We start from the raw sequence: 23,034 nt of genomic DNA, 5'->3' as shown, positions 1-23,034 counted from the left end.
AAGGATGGCTGCAACAGTTTCAGAACATGCATCTTATTTGTGTTTAAATACAAACACAAAAAGCATGCCAGTCTTTTCCAAAAGTTCTATGAAATATTTCGATGGAATCTCAATGGCATTGATTTGGTCACATCTCTATCTCCAGACCCACCACTATGCACAGGAGAATCTGAGGTTTTGTGTAGCCAAGCTTGGCTTAGACACCATCTCTAGGCCAGGGTTGAAAGCAGTGCCACCAGGAGCATATATAGTGAAAGTAACAACGGATGGCTCCCCAGTCAACAGTTAGGGTGGGCTGGATTCTGATTGGCCAAATACTAACAAATGTGTACTCCTCTAGGGAAGGCTGATAAGCTATGGGATGGTAGAATAACAAGATGGGGACTCTGTAGTTGGGAAAGATGGAAGCTGAGAAACCACTAAAGGAAATCTTTCAAGCTATAAACATTTTGTATGAATGGACATCAAATTTTTTTTTTTTACAGTTTTATTTTTGTGTACATATTTGCTTAACAATCACTAAATTTCTAGGCCAGGTTCAGGCAACTGAAGAGCCTTGATAAGTAGTTTATATTGTCTAGAACCAAGGTATGCTGCCAACCCAGTCTGGAGCAAAATGAGAAATAATATCTTTTTAAAGAGAGGTTTAGAAATTCTGATCCAGTAGGTTAAGATGTTTCCTTTCTCTGGTAGCAGGGCTGAGCCATACCTGGCTGCTAGACCACCATTCCTGTAGGGATAGCCAAGAAAACAGGGTACAGACCACCAATAACAAGACCAACCAATCCACCCTGTGTTACGGTACAGGTTTCACGATTCAAATCACCTGTATTCAATGGTAAACTTACAAAACCTCTGTAAGATACATTTGCTGTAAAAAATGGGATTACTTATGCCATTGGTAAGCCTGCAGCTATACAAGTCTGTCACATTTAAGATGCGCGGAACAAGACTGTTGGCCATTAGAGCAGCATTAAGTCCAATATATGGTCGTCCATGTTCAAGTAGATCCCTTTCTGCTTCTGGAAGTCGGTTAATTTTTCTTGTTATAATATCAAAATTTGGTTTTCCTTGACAGCATAATCTGGTTCATGATTTTCCAACTGAGCCTTATGTTGCCCTCCCAGCAGTCGGTACTGCCTCTCCTCTTCCTCAGCTACTAAGGTTCACTGCAAGCTTTGCATAACTCGCCCAGGCACAGCCATCTTTGGCTGACACATGACTCAGTGGACATCAAATTCTTCATTATTGTAGTAGAAATACCATTTTTGAAATTTTGAAAGTTATTTTAGTAGTAGTGAGAATTGCAGTGCTACTTCATGTAGAAGGCAATATCTTTGTGGAATCTATCACCAAGAGAAGGTACTTCTGAAAAATATAATTAATTCAAAAGATTTTTTGGGGAAAAGCCTAAATTAGTAATGTGGAGAAGAGATAAAACAACCCAAATTCCCACAACTCCCTTCAGAGCTAAAAGACCCTCTGAAGCAATCTGTATATTCTCCAAGGTCTAGATAGTCCACTGACATCAATAATCCTGTTCAACACAACAAGCATGATGAAAATGGTTTTACATGCAATGTTAAATCCCTGAAAAACTTTAGGGATTAAGCAGAAAGATGCAACCAGACTACAAAGAAAATGTTTTCTGTGCTTTTCCACATCCAACAGAGAGAAAAAAACAGCCGTAATCCGCATAAGTAAATCAGCAGAAAGAAAGAAAAACATGCTGTAAAATTTGAGGAAATTTTGCTTGGGACCAAGAACAAGCAAAACAAATGATTGTGCATTAGAGCTAAACATTTATATACAAATTTTTTGTGTTTTATTTTTAAATTTTTTCTCATTATACACATATAAAATAAATATATTAAATTATATGGTTATATGTAATATATTAAATAATATAAACTGTTATACATTGTTATTATACATAGTCTCATAGTTGATAATTAACTATTCAGTAAGTAAGGGCATTTTTGCTTCCTTTTCATCTTGCTCTCCTGAAATAAGTGTCTGATGAAGATTCTGATTCATTCATTGTAGCTTATTTCATCAAAAAGCTAGAAATCCTTAAGATGTAAATGTGTCTTTTCAGCAGGCTTTCATTCCCTTTTCTTTTTTTCTGGGGTATTATTGCTCTTTCCTGGTGATTTGGACACTGAGGAATGATAAAAAAATTATCTATTTCAATGATTTGTGGCTCATTATGGGCACTGAGGGACAAAGTTGAAATAAAAAGTCACAATGAGATTTGATTGTTCTTCGTGTCGTGTCAAATGCTTCTTCTACATCTATTAATATGGTCATAAGATTTTCATCTATTTTGTTTATGTGGTGTATCACATTAATTGATTTGCGGGTATTGAATCAAGCTTGCATCCCAGTAATAAATCCCATTTGATCATGGTGTATGATCTTTTTAATGTACTACTGAATTCAGTTTGCTAATATTATGTTGATGATTTCTGCATCTATGTTCATCAGGGATATTAGCCTATAATTTTGTTTTTTGTAATGTCTTTGTCTGGTTTTGGAATCAGGGTAATGGTGGCCTCTTAGAACGAGCTTAGGAGCTTTCCCTCCTCTTGAATTTTTTGGAATAGTTTGAGAAGGATAGGCGTTAATTCTTCTTTGAAGGTTTGGAAAAATTCACCTGTGAAGCCATCTGGTCCTGGACATTTGTCTGTTGGGAATTTTTTGATTATTGATTTGATTTTGTTAATAGTACTCAGTTCAGATTTTCTGTTTCTTCTTGATTCAGTCTTGGGAGATTGTATGTTTCTAGGAATTTATCCATTTCTTCTAGGTTGTCCAATTTGTTGGTATATAATAGTTCATAATATTTTCTCATAATCCTTTGTGTTTCTGTGGTGTCAGTTGTCAATTCTCTTTCATTTCTGGTTTTATTTGGGTGCTCTCTTTTTTTCTTGATGAGTCTGGTTAAAGGTTTATCAACTTAGTTTATTTTTTCAAAGAACCAGCTCTTGATTTCATTGATCATTTGTATTTTTTTTTTTTAAGACTGTGTTTTATATATTTCTGCTCTGATCTTTATTACTTCCTTCCTTCTACGCACTTTGGGCTTTGTGAGCTATTCTTTTTATAATTCCATTAAGTGTAAAGTTAGATTGTTTATTTGAGATTTTCCTTATTTCTTGAGGTAGACCTGTATTGCTATGAATTTTCCTTTAAGGAATGCTTTCACTATATCCCATAGATTTGGGGTTGTTGTGTTTTCATTTTCATTTGTCTCAAGGTATCTTTTGATTTGCTCCTTGATCTCATTGTTGACCCATTCATTATTTAGCAGCATGTTAAGTAGCTTCCATGTGTTTGTGTGTTTTTCAGTTTTTTTTATTGTAATTGATGTCTACTTTCATACCACTGTGGTCAGAGAAGATGCTTGATATTATTTCAATCTTAAATTTATTGAGATTTGTTTTGTGGCCTAACGTGATCTATCTAAGAAAATGTCCCATGTGTACTTGAAAAGAATGTATAATTCTGCTGCTTTGGAGTGAAATACTCTAAAAATATCAATTAAATTTATCTAGTCTGGTGTATCCTTTAAAGCTGCTGTTTCCTTGTTTATTTTCTGTCTAGAAAATCTGTTCGTTAGTGTCAATGGGGTGCTAAAGTCCCCACTAGGAGCGCATTATTGTTGATTTCTGTCAATATTTGCTTTATATATTTAGGTACTCCTACATTGGCTGTATAAATGTTTATCCTCTTATTGGAACAATTCCTTTATCATTATGTAATATCCCTCTTTGTGTCTTATTACAGTCTTTCTTTTAGTGTATTGTCTGATATAAGTATTTACTACCCCAGCTTTTTTGTTTCCATTTGCATGGAGTATCTTTTTCCATCCTTTTACTTTCAGTCTGTGTTTGTCTTTTGATCTCTTACAAACAGTGAGTCTCTTGTAGACAGTATATGTATGGCTCTTGTTTTCTTATCCATTCCGCTACCCTATATCTTTTGATTAGAGTATTTAATCAATTTATATTTAAAGTGATTATTCATAGATACATAGTTATTGCCATTTTGTTATTTATCTTTATGTTCTCCCCCTGACCTTCTTCTTAATGAAGTCCCTTTAACATTTTTGTATTACTTGTTTGGTGGTGATTAACTCTTTTAGCTTTTTCTTGTCTTGGAAGCTCTTTATCTTTCCTTCAATTGTAAATGTTGGCCTTGCTGGATAGAGTAATCTTGGTTGTAGGTCATAGCTTTTCATCACTTGGAATATTTCATGCCAATCCCTTCTTTTCTGCAAAGTTGACAATCTTATGGGAGCTTCCTTGTAAATAAATAGTTGCATTTCTCATTCTTTTAGGATTTTCTGTCTTTAATCTTTCTCATTTTAATTATGATGTGTTTTGGTGTGGGCCTATTTGGGTTTATCTTGTTTCGGACTCTCTGAAGTTCCTGGACTTGTATGTCTATTTCCTTTGCCAGGTTAGGGAAGTTTTCAGTCATTATTTCTTCAAATACATTCTCAATCCATTGCTTTCTCTCTTCTCCTTCTGGTGCTCCTATAATACAAATGTTGTTACTCTTGATTTTTTTCCCAGAGGTCTCTTAAAGTATCCTCATTTTTTTTGGGGGGGGGGGGGATTCTTTTCCTTTTTTGCTTTTCCAATTGGGCATTTTCTGCTACCTTGTCTTCCAAATTGCTGATTCAATCCTCTGCTTCATGTAGTCTGATGATGATTCCTTCTAGTGCATTCTTCATTTCAATTATTGTATTTTTCACTTCTGACTGGTTCTTTATTATGGTTCCTATGTGCTTTTTTATGCTTGCTATCGCTTTATTGAAGTTCCTTGAGCATCCTTATAAGAATTGTTCTAAACTCTGTATCTGGTAGATTGCTTGCCTCCATTTCATTTAGCTCTTTTTGTGAAGTTTTCTCCTGTTTTTTCATTTGGGACACATTTCTTTGTTTCCTCATTTTGGCTGCCTCTCTGTATTTGTTTCTATGTATTAGGTAGATCTGCTATATCTCCCAGTCTTTTCCAAGTAGCCTTAAGGCTTAGGTACCCTGCGGGGCCCAGTGGCACAGTTTCTCGGGTCACCTGTGCTGGCTGCTCCAGGAGTGTCTCTTGTGTGGGTTGTGTGTGACCTCCTGTTATAGTAGAGCCTTGATTGCTCTTGGCACATCAGTGGGTGGGATTGACTCTCAGGCTGACTGGCTATGGAGTTTGGCCACCTCCACAGCTTATGATGTGCATGGGTTTACCCCACAGAGCGGGATTGCCCCAGTGGGCTCTGATGCCTGTTGAGACTGTGCTTTGGGTATGCCACTTGTGGGGCTAATTCGGTAGTACTCTGCTGTGGTCTGAAGCTGACGTCCAGGTATGTTTGTTCTGGAATCTCTTGGGAGGGGCTCTGGTGCAGGTCTAGGTCACCCACTGCCTGTGACGGCCCAGGACCACCTGGAAGAAGCTACAAACTGATCTGTGATTGGTCTTTGCCTGTTCTAGGCCTAGAGGTGCATGGGAGAGGCCACACTGGGAATTTAAGATGGCTGCCACCAGTACCGAGCCTGGGGGTAGCTCCACAAAAGGTCCAGGACACACTGGGTGTCCTGCTGTCTCCAGTCTCAGCTGCTGATAGAGCTTCATGTTGAACATGAGTTGGGTGAGGTCTCAGGGAATCACCAGAGTGGGATGAGTGATGTTCACCAGGTTAATGTATAGATTCTGATTTGGTGCCAGTGCAGAGCCTAGAGCTACTAAGCAAAAGTCTGAGAGCACACCAAGGCCTGGTGCTACTTCCCTGAAACCCACTGGCATTGTACGTGTTGGGTGGGGCAGAGTCCCAGGGAGTCACCAAGGTGAAGCAAGTGGAGTTCACTAGGCCAATGCAGATTCATATTTGGCCATGTGAGGGAGGGCAAAACACAGGGAAGATGGCGACTGTCCTTCCAGTCCTCACCCTGGACCCATACAACTCAGTCTTTTCCTATGTCTCTGACACCTCCTTAGTCAATGTCCCTCTGCCAGAGCCCAGGGTGAGTGCCAGTGAGCAAGTGAGTCTATGCATGGGTCCTTTAAGAAGTTGTCTGGGTTTCCCACACCATTCCATCCTACCTGGTCAGTCATAATCCCCACTGTTTTTCACAGCCAGATGTTGTGGGGGGCTCTTCTTCCTGGCACTGGTAGTTCAGGCTTGGGAACATGATGTTGTGCTGGGGTCCCTCACTCCTCCAAGGGGAAACCTCTGTGGCTGAGGTATCTCTTCTGATTCTCAACTGCCACATGCAAGTGTGGGGCCAACCCATTCTACGTCTATACTCATCCTACCAACCTTGATGTGGCTTCTTCTTTATATCCTTAGTTATAAAACTTTTGTTCAGCTAGACTTCAGATGGTTGTCCAGATTGATTGTTCTATAATTTAATTGTAATTTTAATGTGGCCACAGGAAGTGGCAAGCACAGCATTTATCTACTCCACCATCTTGGATCTGCTCCTGAAATAAAACCTTTAAAAATATATATATGGATATTACATTCTAGAACTCAGGATTTTTTAAAAATGGATTTTGGGTCAGAGTGGGGCCGTTGCTTAATTTATTCCTTACCTATGCCCATTGATATGCTCAAAGGCATCATGATATATGTAAAGCCATATACATATTTGTTCACTCATTAAACAAGTATTTATTGGACTCACTCTATGTGCCAGAAATATAACACTGAACAAGATAAAGTATTTGCCTAGTAGGAAAACTAGTGGGAAGAGAGAAATTAAATTTTAAAAATGCTAAATTATAAATGTAGTAAGTGATACAAAAGATAAGCAAAGGTATGAGTGTCCAACTAGAGTACCAAAATGGTTTGAGATGAACGGAGTACTATCTGGGGTGTATCTTGAAGGAGAGTTAGATAGGTGGGGGTGGTGAGGGGAAAGGTCTAATGGCAAGAAGGGAAAGGAATGATATTTTAAGCAGAGGGTACTATATCTGTGAAGGTTCTGAGATGGGAAGAAACATGAGATGGTCAATGAGCTACAAGAAGACCAATAGGAAAAAGACAGCGTGAGAGTGTGAGCCGAAACTGGAAAGATAAGCAGAGCAGAACTCATAAGAATTTTGAAGGCATAAGGATCTGAAGCTCTATAAACCAATAACAATGGAAATACATGAGGAAGATATTTTTTCAGTGCCTGCCAATTTTGTGTGTGTGTGTGTGTGTGTGTGTGTTTTGTTGTTTTTTTTTGGAAAGATCACCTTTTCCATTTTGGGGAATTAATTGCAGAAGTATATACACAGAAATAGGGAGACCATTGGTGTTTATCATGATGATCCAGAAAGAAGGTGATGGTGACTTTGCCTTTGCCCACCAGTGGTATCAAAGTTGATGGAAATAGAAGGATCTGAAAGATATTTAGGAGGCAGAATCAATCATATAATGGGAAAAGTGAGTGAAAGTGACTCCCATGTTTCTAGATTGAATGGATGCAGGGAGAGTGACCACTGACATTGGGGCCTCCAAAGGCAGAGGATGTTTTAGAAGAACTTGATTTCAGTTCTGGAAATGTTGTTTATATCATACCCAAGTGGAGGTAAGGAATTTACAGTTCATTATTTGAGCCTGGAACAGGGCAGAAAAGTCTAAACAAGATATATTTGCAAATTTATTTAATAAACACTTGCAAGTGCTTACTATTTACCAGTCAATATCTAAGCACTTTATAAACACTACATTGCTTAATCTACCTAACAATGTCTGATGCAAGTACAGATGTTAATCCTATTTTACTTTTGAGGAAACTGGGGCCCAAAATTATTAAAATCGCCCAGCTAGGACATGCAGAGCCAGGATTCAAACCCTGGCCTCTGACTCCTGAGCTCACACTCCAAACCCCAAGGCTTCCAGACTGAGCACGAGAAAAGAATGGCTGTAGGTGAGCCTATAGAATAATAAGAGAGAACAGAGCCCTAAGGAAGTCCTCAGACTGTTAAAGGTCAGGAGAGGAGAGTGAATTGGAAAGGAGACAGATCACTTCTACAAATCCGTAAGACCCATTTGTCCCAACGTGTTTGTCCAAAAAGGCCTCACACTTTGAAGTCAGCAGAAATCATAGGGGAGTCAAATTATGGTCATCTCCTTTAGTCTGGGCACCCTCACCACCAGCTGCAAAGTCTTAGAGATTTATCCTGCTTGAAAAACCAGGACAGAGCTGCCATGCCACTTTCCAGGCTCTGCGCAATTGGTGTTCCTCCAAGGCTAACTCTTTTGCCAATAATTTGACTTGTATTATTTTTAGTGAAATATCATGTAGCAAGCTGCTCCTCCTAAAATATTTCCAGTCTGGAGTGCTGGCAAGAAAAAAAATCATAAAAGAAGAAAGCTGGGAGTGGAGGGCAACAGTGGAAAAAGAAAAAAATAATGAACGTAGGATAGGGGTGAGTGGGTGGGAGGCAGCACACCCAAAAACTGTTGAGGAAAGAACATAATCTTTTAAGTGAGAAGGCTGTAAAGTCATCCACACAGTCTGGTCAATCTTAGTCTCAAGGAACCACCACCCACCCATGTCCTCGTCTTTCCTAATTAAGCAATTAATCATGGTCACAAGCCATTAATGAGAAATTTAATTAGAATGTTGCTAGTTGAATTACTGTCAGCTATTATTTGTATCAGGCAGCATTCAATCAGAGAAGGAAAAGTAGTGTGTGTGTGTGTGTGTGTGTGTGTGTGTGTGTGTGTCTGTGTGTGTGTGGGGAGAGAGAGAGAGAGAGAGCGAGAGAGAGAGAGAGAGAGAGAGATTGAGATTTTGTCATAAAAGTTTGACTTCATGCAACTGTGGGATCTGGCTCAGCAGTCACTGTAAGTCTGTTTTCTACCTTTCTGACCCTGGAGTTTGAGGGCCTAAGAGCAGACCACTAGGAAAAGAAGATGGATGTAGAGTCAAGGAGAGCGAGGACCGACTGGAACCCACAAATATGAGTTGAAGCCCACAAGAACGGACTGACTTATTTCAGTTCTCATTTCCTCTGACCTTGATTATATGGCTTCCCTCCAGAAGCAGGCTCCTTAGTTGAGGAACTAAATAAATACAAATGGTCCAAGAGTCACATAAGCTAAAGACGCCTCCAAGAGAAGGTGCGCAGTTGTAGCCCATCTGCTGCCTCACACCAGCGAGGTGAGCCAGCAAAACAATGTCTATAACCTACAAAATGATTGTTGTTTCACCTTGTCCTCCAAATATTCCACTAAACTCTCTTTTGTGACCTGCTTCAAATGGAATTGCGCAGAAAAGGGAATTTGGGGATATGTATCTCAGCCTAGCCAATTGTTGACACATCACACAACCACCAAATTGTTATGACTATAGATATTTGCTAAACTGAAATAATGTGTTCAGCACTGTGCCAACAGCTTTACATTCTTATTTCATCTATTTTCACCGCAACCCCACAAGTCTACCTGTCTATCACAGGTGAGAAAACTGAGGAAAAGAATTCCTCTTGAGCAACTTGGCCAAGCTCAGATGAGATTTATTTTTAAGTGGTAATATGTGCAGCTAAGTCTTGGAACATCTCTATTACCAGATTTTCTATAGCATTAGAATTTCTGTCCTAGATGGCTTAGTTAATAACTGCAACAGATAATCATTGTACAATTTCTATCCCTGCTCCTGTTAAAAATAATCGGGTTGCAATATATGTAAATTAAACCATCATACTAAACTGATTCAGCAATGCATGTCAGTAATTTCTCAATAAAACTAGGGGGGAAGATTTATGTAAAAGTAAAAATGTAACAAAGAATCAAATGTTTTGAATATCAAAATAATATCTTGAGAAATAAAAAGATAGTCTTGGGACTATTAGTATCTTGGGGGGATGTATTATTTAGTAACAAATTATACTTATTTAGTGTTCACTATTTAATAAATTATAAAGGGAATGAATGGAAAGCCACATTTCCATGCTGTGCCCTTTGGCTGAAAGGTGAAAGGGAGTGACAAAAGAATCACTGGATAGATGAGTCTGTACCATGAAATAGGAGAAATAGAAATGGAGGATCATGTTGAAAGGAGAAATCAGTATGAAGAGATTTCCAAGCCATTTGTTTGGCCAGCACTGAAGAACATCCTGGAAAATAATTACTTCAGGTATCTATTGCTTTGTAACAAATCATCCCACAATTTAATGTATTAAAATGAGGAAAAGGAAAACAAAAGGGATAAGATAGGCCCAAGGCACTGATATACGTAGTGATAATATTTTACTCTTAGAATCTTATGAAAGTGAAGTAATTTTCAGGTATTGTTTATATATAAATACTACTCTCTTAAGAATTAATATCAACACCAAATGGAATTATTCCTTAGGCTCATTTCATTTCAAAAGCTATAAATTAATTAAGTTCCATCCTAAATATAAGTCATAACTACTATACCATTATCTTACATATGGGAATGTACTTTGCATCTATTTGCACTGGATTTAGTAAGAATTTACATGGTAATCATCCTTGTCACTTAGTTAAGGGTAATCAATATCTGTGAAACTGAGCGACCCCTGTGGACAGCGATGGGATGCCACCCACACAGGTAAAATCCAGATTTACTGGTTTACAACTGGTTATTGCTGAGTACGATACAGATATTCCTACAGATGGTAGCTATACCCTGGACATAATGTAAAAAGTCACGAGTTGAAGTTACTAGAGAGTGAGTGATGCAAATTCATATGGGGACTTCATGCTCATAGGAAAGGAGCTGTATTAGATTGAGTTTCCATTACTGTACTTTTAGCTTGGAACCAGGTATAGTTAGTAGGGCAGTGACAGTGAGGGCACTGGTGGAAAAATTGCTGTCTTTTTGTCCTGAGGAACTAAAAGACCAAATCTGAGGAAACCAGTCATCAAAGTGGGGTTGGGGACTTGTAAGAAAAATAGTCAGATAAGGGTTCTCCAAATTCTTCTGCTCTTACTCTCGATAATTCTTGAACCACTCATATGCAGAACAAACTTGAAATGGCTCTGCCAAGACAAAAGACATGAACTGCGTTTCGACCTGCTACACAAAAAATTGAGTTTTCAGTTAATATAAATCAAGAAAATTGCTTGCTAAAACAAAATAACTTTCATTGGTGAAAAGTATCACAGCTCAACATTTCATAATGTCCAGGATATAATCAACATTACCTGACAAATGAAGAACCGGGAAAATGGAACATACCTCCTTTTTTTTAGAGCAAGAGTTTTTGTTTTTATTTTTTCACATGTAGCGCATTAGTGGTACAATAGTATTTTTTTTCCATTCATTTACACTAAAAAAAAATTTAAAAAAATCACCCATATTCTTAAGAGAACATACTCTTAAGAAAATAAAATAAAACTAGCCCTAAAATAATCAAAATGTTGGACTTAGCAGAGAAGGATTTTAAAGCAGCTTATTTTGACTTTGTGATGAAGTTTAAAAAAATGTTCCTAATAGATGAAAGGACAGGAATTTTCAGAGAGAAGTTTAATCAATTAAAAAAAAAAAAAGAACCAAATGGACATTCTAAAGCTGAAAAAATATAACATCTAATATAAAATAAAATAAAAATTATCAGATGGACTTTAGAGCAGGGTGGCAATGACAGAGAAAAGAGTAAGTGAATCTGAAGGTAGATCAACATAAATTATCCAAAGTGAATCTCAGACACAAAAAAGATTTTAAAATGAGCAGAATTTCAAGGACCTGGTAGGTAATATCAAACAGTTTAATTGGAATCCCCTAAGGAAGGAAGAGAGAGAACTGGGCCAAAAAAAATTGGAAAAATAATGGCCAAATTTTCCCAAATGTGATAAAACATACAAATTTACAATTCAATGTGTTGGAGAAATACCGGGTAAAACAAACGTAAGAAGGTTTTGCTTTGAAACATCTTAAACTGTTGAAACCTGAATATAAAGAGCAAAAGTTGAAAACATCAAGAGAAAAGTGACAGATTGCATACAAGGTAACAATCATTTGATTAGCAAGTTGCTTCTCATCAGAAACTATGGAGACCAGAAAAGAATCAAAAAATATCTTAAAATTGCTGAAAGGAAAAAAAAAATACCACTGCCAACTTAGAGTCCTATATCTGGTGAAAAAAAATATTCTTCAAGAATGAAGGTGAAATGAAAATATTATTGCATAAAGGAAACTAAAAAATACATCACCAATAGTTCTGCACTACAAAAAAATACAAAAAAAAATGTTTTGTTTCTTATATTCAGGCTGAAGGGAAATGATTGCAAATGGAAATATAGGTGTACAAATCCTCAAAGAAGAATGTCAGAAATGAAAATATCTGAGTAAAAACAAATACTATATTTTTTACTTCTTCTCTTCAGAATTTCTTTACAAAACATCTGAGTGTTTAAGAGTTTGGAGGGCAGTCCACAAGACCACCTTCCCTCTGACACCAACTGGCATTTTGGAATCCCTAAGACTATCCTGCAATTCCATAATTCATATGAAGGACTCACAGAACTCACCAAAAGCTATTATACTCAGGGTTATGGTTTATTTCAGTGAAAGAATACAGATTAAAATCAGTCAAGGAAAGAGACACATGGCAGAATCCAGGAGAGTTCCATAGGCAGAGCTTCCAATTGTCCTTTCCCAGTGGAGTTATAGAAAGTGCTAACTCATCCCATAAATGCTGTGTGACAGTACACATGGAATATTGCCAACTAGGAAAGGTCACCTGAGCCTTGATGTCCAAAAATGTTATTATGACTCTGTTGCATAGACATGGTAGACCACTTACGCTGTTAACCTTACTTTCCAGCCCTTCCAGAGGTTGAGCTGATAACCATGTAACCAAAAGTTCTCACCATGAATTATATTGTTTCTGTCTGGTGTGGCTCGAAGCCCTTGGGTAAATAGACACTCATATCAGAGAGGACATTCCAAGGACTTAGAGATCACCTTACAGGAGCAAAGGGCAAGGCTAGGCCTCACTTTAAGTGAGATCAATTCTTCACAATGTTTAAAGCCAAAATTATAACATTCTCTTGTGGTGTTGATAACGAATGTAGATGTAGCATAAAGACAAGGAGGAGATATATATCTATGGGTTGGAAGGGCTCTATATTTTATATAAAGTGGTATAATGTTAATTATAACTTGGCCTGTGAAAAGTTAAAGACATATTATAATCCAAAGAACAGCTAAAAAATGCAAAGAAGTATAGTTAAAAAGTCAGTATGAATTTAAAATAAAGTTCTAAAAAAGTTCAAATAATCCAAAAACAAAAAATACAATAAAGAAGAATAAGACCCCATTTTTAAGAGCATCAAAAAATTAAAATACTTGGAAATAAATTCAACAAAAGATGTGTGTAAGACCTATACACTGAAAGTTACAAAACTTTTTTTAAAAAATTTATTGGGGTGACAATTGTTAGTAAAATTACATAGATTTCAGGTGTACAATTCTGTATTACATCAGCTATAAATCCCATTGTGTGTTCACCACCCAGAGTCAGTTCTCCGTCCATCACCATATATTCGATCCCCCTTACCTTCATCTCCCACCCCCCACCCCCTTACCCTCTGGTAACCACTAAACTATTGTCTGTGTCTATGAGTTTCTGTTTCTCATTTGTTTGTCTTGTTCTTTTGTTGTGTTTGGTTTATATACCACATATCAGTGAAATCACGTGGTTCTCTGCTTTTTCTGTCTGACTTATTTCGCTCAGCATTACACTCTCAAGATCCATCCATATTGTCACAAATGTTCCTATATCATCTTTTCTTACCGCCGAATAGTATTCCATTGTGTATATATACAACTTCTTTATCCATTCATCTATCGAAGGACATTTTGGTTGTTTCCATGTCTTGGCCACCGTAAACAAAGCTGCAATGAACATTGGAACACATGTGTCTTTATGTATAAATGTTTTCAGATTTTTTGGGTAGATACCCAAGAGAGGGATTGCTGGGTCATATGGTAATTCTATTCGTAATTTTTTGAGGAACTTCCACACTGCCTTCCATAACGGCTGGACCAGTCTGCATTCCCACCAACAGTGTATGAGGGTTCCTTTTTCTCCACAGCCTCTCCAACACTTGTTACTATTTGTCTTGTTGATAATAGCCATTCTGACTGGGATGAGGTGATATCTCATTGTGGTTTTTATTTGCTTTTCTCTGATGATTAGTGATGTTGAGCATTTTTTCATATGTCTATTTGCCATTTGTATGTCCTCTTTGGAGAAATGTCTCTCCAGGTCCTCTGCCCATTTTTCAATTGGGTTGTTTGTTTTTTTGTTGTTGAGTTGCATGACTTCCTTGTATATTTTGGATATTAGCCCCTTATCGGAGGCACTGTTTGCAAAATCTTCTCCCATTCAGTTGGTTGCCTCTTTATTTTGTCGATGGTTTCTTTTGCTGTACAGAAGGTTTTAAGTTTCATATAGTCCCATTCGTTTATTTTAGCTTTTACTTCCATTACAAAACTTCTTTTTTGTTTGTTTGTTTTTTGTATTTGTTTATAAATGAACACCTACTGAGCACTTACCAAGTGCTAAGAACTTGACATGTATTATTGTGTTTATTCTTCACAACAGCCCTATGCAGAAGGTACTGTTACTATCTCCATTTTGTATCTGATGAAAATAGTATCCACCTTCTAAAAGCTCCACACTTCTGATGACAAGTTCAGATTGATCATTTAGAAACTTCCTCAGCAGAATAGCATGTCTTCCAATTCTGGAAAAGAAAGAACTTCTTATGCTCATTCTAGGGACCTAGTTTCTTATTCTTTTTGTCCCAGATGAGATTGATATGTCCAGCCCACCAGCTTAAATTCCAGAAATCAGATAGCAAACTCTAAATCTGAAGTGTTTTTTTCTTGGTTTTTTTTTGGCAACTCTAGGTAAAATTAACACATTTTTCATACTCACAGCATATCCCAACTCTGCTCCAGACAGGCCAAGAGACCTGTAGAAATAAAAAATGTTCAAACCTATAGAGAATTTTTATAAGAGTTTATGTGAGCCAAGCTGACAACATATGCCAGGAAGCAAGATATCAAATGCTCCAGAGAATAAAAGTTTTACAGCTTCTTTTATGCATTTAAAATTAAGGAGGAGACATTAGAAAGACTAGAGAAAGCAAGGCAGGGGTTGGATTACAGGATAGCTAACAAGATTATGTGTTCTCTTGAGGGTCAATACTCCCCTTCGAGGAGTATTACTTTTGGTTTTTCAAAGATGTGTTAACCTAGGTGCACAAGAACAAAAGACAGAGCTGACTTAAACCTTTCGCTAAAGAAGTTGTAGGCCTGGGGCATGACAATCCACCATGACCTGCCCAATTAGGAATTTATGATCAGGTTACCCTGTGAGGTTACTTTCCATAGAACCCCACTTTTTTGTCCACAGTTCCCCGTTTTACTCACAGATCAATCCCAAGGACGCACCAATGAGCAACCTTTTGGTCGGATACTGTCGTCTCACAGTGCTAGGAGAGTTCAGTCCTAGAAGTCTCAGTATTGACGTCATCTTGCTGACCACAGGGGATGGGGCAATACTGTAACCAGGGAATCGGAGTTGAGGCCAAATTTTTCCCAGAGAAGGAAGGGTAGGTAAACGGAAGGAAGTCAGGTCTTATGGCTTCTCATTGTGAAAAACACTATGGGTCATTTCCAACCTATGAACTGTCATGATATTAGTTTTGCCTTCTGTCTCATTTTTCTGTATTTGGCATCTAGTATAACATTTCCATAAGCCATGAAAAGAGTATTAGCCGTTATCTTACATGTCCAGTAATCATAAACCATTGCACTATATGGAAAAAACCCCAAGAACAGGTATAGCTATTATGATTTATATCATTAGCAAGTAGCAAAAACAAACAAAATGGGTTCTGAGTTCAATCCATAGGTATAAAGACCTGTCGATGTCTTGGGATAGTTGACTACCTCTGGTGTCGGCAGCTTATGAAACATCTTTAAGGAAATTAAAGAAGATCAAAATAAATGAAATCCTATTCCATATTCAAGAATTAGAATATTTACCAGTGTCAAGATTTTAATGCTCCCCCAAATTAACTATAGATTCAATGCGATCCCTTTGAAAATCCTATCAGACTTTTTCTTTAAAGATATTGACAAGCCACTTTTAACGTTATATGGAAAAACAATACCTAAAACAATTTTGAGGACTTAGAATGGTTGAAGGACTTATCCCATACGATTTCAAGACTTAACTATAAAGCTGCAGTCGTCTATATAGTGTGATATTGGCATAAAGGTAGACATATAGTATCAGTGGAAGAGCAGAGAGAGAAATTGATCTGTACTTCTAAGGGTCGATTGATTTTTTTTTACCAAGATGTCAGGGTAATTTAATGGGAAAAAACGATAGTTGTTTCAAGTAGCAATGCTGAAGCAAATGAATGTCTGTTTGCACAAAACAGAACCTCAACCCTTACCTCACAACAGACACAAAATTATTTCAAAGTGAGTCATAGACATAATGTAAGTACTAAAGTTATGAAATTTCTAAAAATCAAAAATTTTTTGTGTGAAACGATTAGGCAAAGATAGCTTAAGCTACAACAGAAAAGTAAGAAAATAGAAAACAAATTAGATGAAATGGACTTCAACAATTTTTTTAAATGTTTACTACTGAAAAATACACTTAAAGTAACTATAATAGAAAGCAAGTCACAGACTAGGAGAAAAGATTTGCAAATTTGGGGGTTTGTATCCACTACATAAGGAAATCTTATGATTCAATAAGGAGACAAACAGTAAAACACAAAAGAGGACTTCCACAACTGCTTCAGAAAGTGGCAAGAATGATGGGATAAGTGTGTTTGAAGTGAGGAGGTATATTTTGAGGGTGGATTACTGGCAATGTGTCTTTTACTGTAATAAATGTTTTGTTTTTTTAATTTAAACATTCACCATATTGTTTGATCACACCTCATATATGAAATACTACTCAGCTGTGAGAAGAATGAAATGTTGACATGCAACAACAATGGGTGAATCTTAAGAGCCTTTTGCTGAATGAAAGAATTTAACTGCATACTTTGTGATTCCATTTATACGAATTCTATAAAAGGCAAAACTACAATGACAAAGAGAAGAACAGTGGTTGCCTTGGTGATAAGGCTCAAAGAAAGGAATCAACTGCAAAAAGAATGTGGATATTTTCTGGAGTGATGGAAATGTTCTATGTCCTGTCTGTGATTGTGGTTACATGACTGTATACAATTGCCAAACTCATCAAACTATATACTTTAAATGGGTGAATTTTCATAAAAGTAAATGATACCTCAATAAAGCCGGGGTATAAAATACAAATTAAAAAATAGAAAATATAGGATGAACTCCAGGACCTAGTCATGAAATATGTCTGTAGGGTATCCTTGTGCAAAAAGATACCAAAGGTAACAGGATTTGACTCAGATCACTGGAACCAGGGCTTTGGAATTCTAATCCAGTCCTGTCTCTAGAAATTTTATCTATCAAGTGGCAATTTCTCTGGATCTCAGTTTCTTCATTAAAAAAAAAAAGAAAGAAAGAAAATGAGGGGCTTGTTTAGATGGCCTCTAGTGTCCTTACAGACAAATAACTATCTCATATGCCCTTCTACTCTATTTCTTGCTCACGTGAAATGTGACTAATTTATCACGACCAAACTCCTGAGGAGCCCAGAATCCCAGTCTGCACAGCATTCCAGGAAAGCAGGACCAACTACTGAATTGTAAGTTGTGAGAATTTTTTTTTCCTCTAGAAAATAAGTAAGTCTGTATAACCAGTCTGAGTAGGATCTCAGAATCATCCCTCAACTGATGGTTTCTGTAGTGCTAGCTGGTTCTATTGTAGTGCTAGTAGCTCAAAATGGAGAATGGCTAGCAACTTCTGTATGACAAACTGGTGTAGAACAAAACACTCTAAGTTTGCATTGAAGCCAACCTTTGGAAATGTGCTCTAAATGTGGAATTCAGATAAACCCTAACAACATCTCAGGGGCTTGCTCATGTCCTTTCTGCTGCATAAAGTCTTTCTTTTCTTGATTACTGCATACAGAGTAATTTATCACCTCTGAAATCCTTGCTAGTATTTCTGATCCTTCATGCAGCATGCCTCTGATACTGTCTTATAATACAATTACATTCCTAGAAGTATCATCCCAAGCTGTGTTTTATCTCAGCAGGAAATTGTACCGTGATCAATTAGTGATATCTGCCACAGCCAAGGAGACTATGCCATGTGCCACCCCCGATTTTCCAAGCACTGTTAAATGTTGTGTAAATATTAGCTCACTGAATCCTCACAACAATACTGTTAAGTAGATATTATTTTCTCCATTTTGCAAATTGCATGAGGTTCTCAGAATCCCACCCCACCCCCATTTTCAATGATGGAATTGGGTTTCAAAGCCTGAAGTTTCCCCACCCCACCATGCTGATTCTCTTTATAACACCACCTCCTACCCACTCAGTTCCTGGAAATGCCTACCCCCAAATAAATTCTTAGTAAACATTTGTACAGCCTTCATAAATGGGAGACATACCAACTTGCCATATAGCAGCCTAAAATAGGGAGGTTATTTTTTAGACCCTGAAGCTGAGAGCAAGTCTGAATTACCGTGACAGAATTTTTTAAAAGCCATTCATGTTTGAAAATAAACAAAGTATTTACATGTCTATAATGCACAGGGCGTTGTGGCCAGATAAACATGCCTTCAAGTGAAGAGATAGCAGGAGTATCATTTTCAGTACACACAATGCAATACTAAAACCCATACGGCAATTAATCTATACTTTTTTTCATGGCAAAAAGTGTCATCAGTTGAAATTTTAACCACCTTACTCCATGCTTAAAATTCTTCCATGGGTTGTCATGCATACGAAAGTCCACAGCTCAGCCGTAAATGTTCTTCATGATCTGATCAATGTCTTTACCTTTAACCCCATGTCTACATTCATTCATCAGAGTAGCTTCACCTCGGTCACGCCGTTAAAGCATTCACATGTCACGAAGTTTTACATCTTCTGTCTCTTTATATACAGTATTCTTTCTCCCTGAACTGCCCTTTACTCTTCCTTAACACAAATTGAAAGCTCTAGCTCTTCTTGCGACTCTGTTCTGACCACCTGAGTCTAGTTAAAGATTCTTCGTTCTTGCTTAGAATAGAACCCTGGATTCATCACAGCATCTTTTTCATTGTAATTATGATTGCATTTTCACCCTTTTCTACCTGCCCATAAGCTCTTTAAAGACACAGATCACATTTTATGTTATAACTATATCACCCAGGAGTCTGTCTGGAATATAATGGGAGCTTAATAATTATTTTTGGAATTCATGAGTATCAGTTCTGTTACAACATGACATATGGGTATTAAGAATATAAGGAGAAAATCAACTACTTGTTTTTTTGCTTGGGGGGAAGGCCTGTTTTTCTAGGAGATGTGATAATCTATTTTCAAGTTTCTATTAGTCAATCTGGTGGAGACTGCAGTATTCCCCAGATTATGGTTGCCAGTCTCACTTGCAGTTTGGTTGGCCACGTGATGAGTTATGGTGAATGATATATATGCAGAAAAGAGTTAAGCCACTTTTGAGCTTGGCTAAAAAATATCTCCCATGTGTAATCTTCCACTCATATTATTTCCCTATTATCTGCTGTTGGGTGAGGCTAGGGCGACTTTCAAACCTCAGTACAGTGGAGCCACAAAATGGAAGTAGCCTAGATCACTGAGTCACTGCTTGGGGAAGAGCTGCTGCAGAGGCACCCACTTAGAAACATCCACACTGTATGTTAAATCACTGAGATTTGGGGGGTATTTATTACAGAAGCTTATGTCATTTATCATGACTAATGTAGTCAAATACGAATTCTATTTGCACCCATGTTGCAAGATTATACAAGATTCCACAGACATCTGAAAATGAAGCTTTTAAGACCTTAAGGGAAAATCATTCAGTTAAGTAGCACTTATTAAATCTTCTCACTGTAACATGTTCATAGAAGAGAAATTGCAAGTTGCAAAGAAAAACATTTCAGAATAGAGCAGATGGAGTGCATACTCAGAGGGGCCCTGATGAAGCGTGTATGTGGTATCAGAGGTCTCCTCACGGTGGTTTTAGCAAGACTCTTTACCTTACCCTTAGGGCTCGTGTAGCTACAGAACGAGCAGAACTGCAGCTTGTTTGGCTCTTTCAGTGAACAGCTAGGAATAAAACAAAGTTAAGACTGTAATTTAAATGAATTCTGAGGCTCTTGTGAGTGGGAAAGGCAGGATAAAGTATGTGTGGCAGGGGAGGGGGATTCCCCAGAATATTGCCCAACGTGGGCTTTTCTTCCCATCAACATGCCCCTTTTCTGATCCTTCCTACTTCCAACTCCTGTTTTCCTCCCTGCAAGTGATGGTGTTTCTGCCACTAAAATCATGCTCTGTCCGACTGAAGTAGCAACCAGAGTGTAACTGTAGAGATATGGTTTCTGGCAAACAACAGAGTGGAGAAAACCATGAAGTGAGTGCAGTTGTATACTCAAAACACCCTAAGGCTGGTCACTGTAGGGGTGACTTTCCTATGATATGTAGAGAACATTGGATTCAACTCTATGTCACTTGAATAGGACCATAGAATGTTGCAAAACAAGGTAATGCAAAGATGAATGACTACTGTAGGAACTTAGGAATTGCCAGGTATGATCAGACTCAGGGCTTAGCACTGATAGAGCCCCAAACAGAGACATCACTCAGTTTTCAAGAGTTTATCTCAAAGGTTAATGCAGAGCACATCTCTTGAGGTGACCTATCCATTCTCTGTGATTTTCTCTTATTGAGGAACAGCTCTATGGCAGCCATGAAAATGTACAACTCAGGTCTCCTGCTGTGAGGAATGTAACTAATGGACGGCTCCAGCTGCCCCACTCTGAGTCCACCACAACATTCATACCCAAGGCCATCTTTCCCATGAGCAGTTTTCATCAATGACCAAGTAGGGTGGGGATACTAAGGCAGCCTACTTCTTACAAGGTTGTGAAAATGTTCTGATTCTTGACTTTGGCTCCAGGACTCCCATTGGTTTGGCCAAAACTTTCTTAATGCTGCAATCTCAGATTGTGTCAGTCCAAACTTGCTTCCTTCTCTCCCTCACAGGGATTACCTCTGCATCATTGTGTCCTCTGTGCCTTCCCTTTATCCTTTACAGGTGCTTTCCCTAGTAAATGGGGAAGTGTGTGTAATGCTATCTTGGAATCTGAGTCTTAGGAGGACCAAACTATTGCAAGATCCCATTTATAGGTGGGGTTCCAAACACTAAATCTGTGTTCAGGATCCTGTCCCAACTGCCATAGGATTAGACAACTGACCAAAGTGGGACCATGGGATGCTTAATCCCAGGAACTTGGGGTGTAGGGGTCAGAGGTGTGAAGATTGGTGGTCCATGGAGCATGGGCATATTCAAGAGCTCCTTGGAGAAAAAAACTATGGGCTCAAATGTTGAGACCCTGAAGCTGACTTCATATCTTCTTTTCCCATATTTTTGTTTTTAACTATTCTTTTATATTTTTGTAATTCTTCAGTTTCCTTCCACGGAATTTCCTCTTTTTCCTTTTGCGAATTAGGCTTTATTTTTAAATGGTGAAAATCTTTATTTTTCTAGGGTATTGAACATACATTTAAAACTCACAAAGTAAAGTCGAAAAACAACCCAAGCATGACTTACTGAAAGAACATTTTAATAGTTAGGAGTTATGGAAAAGGATTTGTCGAACATCACTTACAAAATCTCACATACAAAGAGAAAGTACTCAGAAATTATGAAAAGGGGACTTATCCTACATAGGCACCCAGTGAGAAAGGTCAGAGAGTAAGGTTACCTAAAGCAACGAATATTCTGTCTGGATCTTACAGAGATTTTTACCTTCAAATGTTGAGTTGCTAATAAAACAGAAAAGATCTTAGATAACGGGGGGGGGGGGGGACACTACAAGATGACACAAAATAGGGAAAAACAGAAGAAAATGTTTCACGGATTACATTCTTTGAAAACACGCTTACACCAGACCATAGCTCTCTGGCAATGTCAGCATATTTCTAAATGACCTTGAGGCATACCTAATGAAGACTGAACTCATCAAAAAGCGCCGATGACAAAATGGCACTAAATCACATCATTTGTTCATTATTAACCTAAGACTCAGAATCTGAGCTGAGATTGGAAGCCCAGAGTTCTATAAACTACTTGAGACATCCATGTGATAAAACAGGCCACATCACCTCTGGAAGTACAGCTGCTGGTATGTTTTCAGTTTTATGAGAAAAGTTTGCATTTTTTTCACTTAAGTTTTCTGAGTGATTCAGAAACAGATGGCAGAACTTTTAAGGATTGTTTTTAAAGTCTCTAGAAATCTGCCTTGTTTTTTTTTTTTTTTTTTTCTCTTTGTTATAGTCATACACTGGTCCATTGACCATACTTAATGGGGAAAAAGTGAATAAAGTCATAAGTGTAATATACACTCAGAGACATGGAAGCTTAGTCACATAAAAGGATGTGGTGTAGATTTTCAATCAAAAGAATTAGGTGATAAGCTGAGAACCTAGTTGACCTCAAACATTCCCTCAGGAGTCCTCAAATATGTTTTCAAACACCAGACAAGCTCATCATTTCTGGTCCAAGTGGCAAAGTCTAGATATATACATCATTACCTGAGTACGGATCCCCAAAGCTCTCGTGGGTAATTTCAAAAGCTTTTCCTTTGGGTTGGAAACAGGGAGGAAGGCAGATGATCAGTCATCATCTGCTTAAACTCCATTGACAGAATTAAAGAGCATAATTTGATTTCTGGCCTGACTTACTTCTGTCTTAATCTTTTTGGAAGCAGAGGAAAGATGGCAGTCATGCTGTGGAACATTCTTTCCTGCATACTCTAAGTAGGGACCAAAGCATACCTTTCCCTCAGAGGCCCAGTGACATATTTTTCTCCACAGATGATCTGGAGCAAAGTGCGGTCACCATGTGGCTAGTATGTCAGCCGCAACTCACTCTGGGCCAC

At 37.8% G+C, this 23,034-nt stretch overlaps 1 pseudogene; it reads right to left on the bottom strand.

The window, feature by feature from the left end:
* Nucleotides 1–519: 519 nt before the first annotated feature.
* Nucleotides 520–23,034, bottom strand: part of LOC109456555 (transmembrane protein 126A-like) — a 60,111-nt pseudogene continuing 37,596 nt past the window's right edge.

Source organism: Rhinolophus sinicus, chromosome 1, assembly GCF_057876585.1.
Source record: "Rhinolophus sinicus isolate RSI-liver-muscle chromosome 1, RSI-T2T, whole genome shotgun sequence".
NCBI classification, from domain to species: Eukaryota; Metazoa; Chordata; class Mammalia; order Chiroptera; family Rhinolophidae; genus Rhinolophus; species Rhinolophus sinicus.
The sequence above is the reverse complement of the archived record's forward strand: the minus strand, read 5'-3'. Positions and strand labels throughout refer to the sequence as shown.